The 5,778-nt window shown below is 40.1% G+C and overlaps 1 pseudogene across 1 annotated transcript; it reads left to right on the top strand.

Moving 5' to 3' along the window:
• Positions 1-4,599: 4,599 nt before the first annotated feature.
• Positions 4,600-5,273, top strand: LOC308265873 (ADP-ribosylation factor-like protein 2-binding protein; annotated as a pseudogene). The gene is made up of 2 exons: positions 4,600-4,928; positions 5,155-5,273. The product of its transcript is annotated as an ADP-ribosylation factor-like protein 2-binding protein (transcript).
• The last annotated feature ends 505 nt before the right edge of the window (positions 5,274-5,778 follow it).

Genomic DNA, 5,778 nt, shown 5'->3' with positions numbered 1-5,778 from the left:
ACTAGTTGATCTCAGTATTCTCTCCAGCTCAGTTCAGATAAACATCAGAAACCTTCTCAAAAGATGCCTCAAGCCCTCTGCCAACCATGAGAGTCAGCGTAGGAGATTAATTTTGTCATAGGTTCATCCTATTATAGCATAATACAATTATCCTATTATGGGCTGCATTATGTCTCCTTTAAAAATTCATGCATTAAAGTCTGATTAATTCCTTTTTTTTCCTTCCTTTCATCTATATTTTTTTGGGTACTAGAGATTGAACCTAGGGGCATTCTAACTCTGAGCTGCACTTCCAAGCCTATTTTACTTCTTATTTTGAAACAGGGTCACAGTAAGTTTCAGAGGGCCTCACTAATTTGCCGAGGCTAGATGCAAAACTGCGATCCTCCTGTCTCAGTCTCCCAAGTATTGGGATTATAAGCATGTCCCACCATGCCTGGCTGAATCCCCATACTTTAGAACATAACTCTATTTGGAAATAGGACCTTTTAAGTGTAATTAAGTTAAAATGAAGTCATTAGGGTGGGTCCCAATCCAATATGACTGATGTCATTATAAGAGGAAATCTGAACACAGACATGTGAAGGGTAAAGGTGATAACATAGGAAGAAAGTAGATTTGTGCCAGCCAGAAAGAGAAGCCTAGAAGAGAGGTTCCCTTCTCAGCCCTCAGGAGAACCAACCTGCTGTCCCCTTAATCTCAGACTTCCAGTATCCAGATCTGTAAGGAAAATAATTTCTGGTATTTTAGCTATACAGTCTGTGGTATTTTGTTGCTGTAGCTCAAGAAAATTGAGACAAATCTCATAAATAGGATAAAAGTAGAAGTTATTTAGAAATGTATTGGTTTCTGTAATAAAAGGAATCATTCGCAATTTGCTTATATTCACATTCTTAAATTAGTATTAGTCCTCTGAATTGAACTTTAACCTATTGATACTCCACTGTGATCTGCCTTGCTACAGTTAGTTCCAACACCATGGAGTACAACCTCTAAAAAGAGGAAGAAAGCTTCATAGACATTATAAAACACTAGCATAGACTTGGAAGTCAGATATTAAATTTATTTCATGTTAAGTCTAAAAAATGGCTCAGTTGTAAGCAGAATAGTGGTCTCTGGAAACATTCCTGTCCTAATACCTATAATTTATGACTAGATAATGTTACATTGCAAAGGGGAATGAAGGTTTAGTTGAAATTAAGATTGCAAATCACCTAATCTTAAAATAGGGAGATTAACCTGGAATACCTGGTTGGGTCTAATATAATTAAACTGGTCCTTTAAAAGTAGAAGTGGGAGGCAGAAGGGAAAGTCAGAGTTATGAAATATGACAAAGCCCAACTCGCTATTGCTGATGTTGAAATGGAGAAAGAGCCCGTGAGCAAAGGAGTACAGGAGGCTTCTAGAGGCTGGAAAATGAAAGGAAATGGTTCTTATTGGTGGTGTGTGGGAGGCTTGTGTGAGTAGCATTCAAATAAACTGATTACCTGGCCTTCTTATTCAGAATCTCTGAGTGTGAGACCTAAGAAATAGATGCTTCTTAAAATTTCCCAGTGATAATAATGTCCAGGTGGAACTGAGGTCTTACAGTGGTTCTCACACTGTAGTGAACATCAGAATCACCTGGAAGAGATGTCAAAATAAAGGCTGCTGGGTCCCATATCTGATTCACTAGGACTGGGTGAGCCCTGAGAATTTTACTTTTATTTTAAAAAAATGTATTTGGATATAATTCACATACTATAATGGCGACCCTTTTACAAGGTACAATTCAGCGATTTTCACAATATTTTCAAGGTTCTGCAACCATCAATCCCATGACTCTAGAACATATTCATCACCCTAAAGAGACCTTAAATTTGCAGCTACTTCCCATTCCTGCCTCTCTTCCAAACACCTGGGTTTCATTTCTCTTGAGATATATACCCAGCTGTGAAATTGCTGGGTCATATGTTGATTTCATGTTGAGATTTGGGAATTTGCATTCCTATCAAGGTCCCAGGTGAGACTGAAGTAGAAATTCCAAGAACTACACTCTGGAAGCTACTACTCTCATCAAAGTAGACTAGTATCTCTTCTCTCAATGCCTGTGGTTTCAACACTGGCACTTTGCTGGTCACTTGGTTTGAAGTGGCCTCCTTCTTATCTACAGCCTGTGAAACCCTGGCCATCCTTTAGGCTCCTCCTTGAAGTCTACTCCACCATAAAGTTTGCGCAACCATTTTCCATGTGTACTTTTTTTTTTTTCTCATTCTCTTCACTGAATTTTAAGTTCCTATGGTCATTGGTTCTGTATGAGTCATATTTGTGTGAAAGATTTGAAGCCAAGCACAGTGTTTGTATGTTGTTGGCACTCATATATTTCATTGAGTGGAATTCCAGCTATTCTATGTAATCTAAAGAGACAACTCCAGAGGATGTGATCTTATATTTTTTCCATTCTTAAACATCTAATTAATTCCAACAACTTACTACCTCCTAAATATTTACAAGCACATCTTTAGCTGGAATCAAGCTCAGGAGATAGAAGGTCAAACTGCAAAGGTCCCTTGAAGTTCTATCATCAAGATTGTTTTTATAATTTCTCCTTGGACATTGATGTAATTATAATCTTGGAATCCAGGGTCTCTATATAAAATGTTGGAAAATAATTAAGATAGTTACAGCAATATCTAAGGTAATATATTTATTACTATCAATAAATTTGTTCAAATGTAAGGTGGAACATCTAGTTTACAGCTTTTCAGGTAACTCACATAGGTATTTGGGGGAATATTGCTTTATAGCATTTCCCATTTTGCTAGATAAAATACTATAAATCCTTTTATTAATAAACTTGTATTTAAGAGTTTAACAGAAAATACCATTTAATACTGAGACTAAACATTAAACTGGTAGACTATAGGCACCTGCTATCCTTCCAAAATAATCTCACAAATGACTATGTGCACCTGCTTATGTATTCACCCTCTCTTTTCAGGCTTCTGCCATGTGTTGAATTTTAAAAGTGGTTTAAAATTTCCCCTCATTTAGATAAAAATGAAAGGATGACATTTCTACCATCCTCTCTGGGTGGTGTTGGTGAAATCTCCATGGTCATTTTGGGCATTCTGGAAATCCAGGGGCCACTCACATTTCCTGTTGCCTAATTTCCTCTCAAAGCACACTCCATGAAGAAAGGCAGTGTAGTATTTTCCATTAGAGTTATTATCAACGAATTATCCCTTCCTAGTCTTTTGTCCCCTTTCTCTGTCCCTCTGAGAATCACTTTCCATCTGCACAAGGTTCCTTATGAACCTGTACTCTTCAGCCAACGTCTATCATCTCTACCTGTACCAGTCTTTTGACAATAGTATTTTGTTTGTATTTATTATATTGTGAGCTAAGAAAGGGGATTTTATGTTTGATATCACTGCAGTATGTTTTTAAAGAATGAAAAAGAGACGCATGTGGCTTTTAAAAAATTAAGCTAATAAAGCTAGGGTGCTAGGTTCTTTGAAATTCTAGAAGTCAACACTTATCAGTAGGATAGACAACTGTTTGCCCACAGAACCAAACATAAACAGGGAAGTTTAAAAATCAATCAATGGAGCTGGGGTATATCTCAGTAGCAGAATACATGTCTACTATGCTCCAGTTCCTGGGTTCAGTCTTCAGCACCACAGAAACAACAAACAAAGCAATCAGTGGGAGTAGGAATCCAAAGATGCTAACCTTTTGAGGTCAGTCTCAGCAACTTAGCAAGACCCTGTCTCCAAATAAAAAGAGCTATGGTGCAGCTCAGAGGTAGAATACCCTTGGGTTCAATCCCCAGAACCAACCAATCAAACAAACAAACATGGTTCTGACCTAAGTAACTTTGGAAAATAGTGTTTTGATGGGAAACTATAAGACTAAAGATGAAAGAAATTATATACATAATCACTGTATTTCAGTTGGGAAAGTCTTTTCCTAGAAGGATATAAGTGAATAATTCTGAAATTTTGTATACATATACTGTGATTGAACAAATAAATAATAAGTGAATAGAAGATGTGGGATGTAGATTTTTCATTTATTGTTGGAGATAAGACAGATAAGAAAGGGGAAGGCTAGAAATGAACCATGTTGTATTAGATTTAGAAAAATCAGCAAGAAATAATATCAAGTTCACATACATACAAGATAGATAGATACAGAATAATTATAGATATGTAGGTTAGCATATGTAGTATATGTCCTATCCTTGTCCACTGAAAGGACCTAGTATCAACGACACCCAGCAACAACAAGCACACCTGGCATCAGACCCTGATTTCTAATACCACTCTTCAATACGAGAAACTAGGATTCTTGAGAGAAATGGCTAATAGTAGGGTTTGTGCAAGGAATTTACAAGATGAGCCTGAAACATCAGAGTAGAAGGTAGTGCTCAAAAACAAAACAAATCAGGGCGGGGAGGGAGGCCGGGCCTCGAGCGTGGGCGCTGGGCATGCGAGAGGCCTGGGCGGGGAGGCCTCCTCTAGGGCCGCAGCTGTGTCCTCTATGCCGGCTGGGACCCATGGAGGAGAACGCAGGCTGGGCCCGGGCCAAGGGCGCAGTGGACACGGTGCGCTGGCGATGGGCGCCCTAGAGGAAGAGCACTTCGCGCTGTCCTCCTCTGCTTCTGATACAGAATTTGATACTGTGGTTGAATATTTAGGGGACATTAATATGGATGATGAGTTCCAGTTATTACAGAGAAATTTCATGGATAAGTACTACCAGGAGTTTGAAGACACGGAAGAGAATAAACTTAAAAGTGTATTGAAGAACAGCTATCGGAGCAGATCCCTGGGTTTAATATGGCAGCGTTCACAACTACATTCCAGCACCATAAAGATGAAGTGGCTCGTGACATATTCGACATGCTGCTCACATTTACGGATTTTCTGGCTTTCAAAGAAATGTTTCAGCCGGGCGTGGTGGCGCACGCTTGTAATCTCAGCATTCGGGAGGCTGAGACTGGAGGATGGCGGTTCGCGGACAGCCTCAGCTACTTAGTGAGGCCCTCTGCAACTCAGTGAGACCTAGTTTCAAAATAAAGAATAAAAAAAATATATAGGGTATGGGGTGTAGCTCAGAGGCCGAATGCCTCTAGGTTCCATCCCCAGACCCACAAAAAAAAAAAAAAAGTTTCTGGACTATAGAGCAGAAAAGGAAGGTCCGGGATTGGACTTGAACAGTGGCTTAGTGGTGACTTCGGTGTACAAATCTCTTCTATGCCAGCTTCCCAGAACAATCTGTGGCACTAGGTCCTACCCAACTCCAGGCAATGAAGGGGCTCATTCTGGATGTCACCGGCCAGCTGGCTCCGAGGGACTGTAGCTGGCGACCACAGAAGAGAGGTCTTGGAAAGAATGTTTTGCAGCCCTTTATTCATTTAAGTATTGGTGGGTCAAAACAACAAGGCTGGCCCTTCCTGACATATTCCTCCTGAAACACCACTTTGTATTCATTCACTGTCCTCCCCATGTAGATACCCTCTGGATGCTTCTGAGTTAGGCCTCCTACCTGCGGGGCCCTTCCCCAGCCCAGGGGTACTGTGCATACCCCTGCAGCCTTTGCGTGAGTCCTGTGCACTTAGAGCTTTTTACATGGGTTTTAGCCCTTTGCCCTCAGTGGGGTTTTTATTTGGGATATTTATCTAGGGAGTTGCTCGAGCCAGCTGCCTGTCCTAAAACTCCTGAATCTCCTTGATGACAGCTTGTGTTGGCTGTATGATCAACTGAGGGAGATGTCCATACGTAACAGCTTTGT

This window comes from Muscardinus avellanarius, assembly GCF_963383645.1.
Source record: "Muscardinus avellanarius genome assembly, chromosome: 8".
In the NCBI taxonomy this organism is placed as follows: Eukaryota; Metazoa; Chordata; class Mammalia; order Rodentia; family Gliridae; genus Muscardinus; species Muscardinus avellanarius.
Note: the sequence above shows the minus strand (reverse complement) of the source record. Positions and strands in the feature narration are given on the sequence as shown.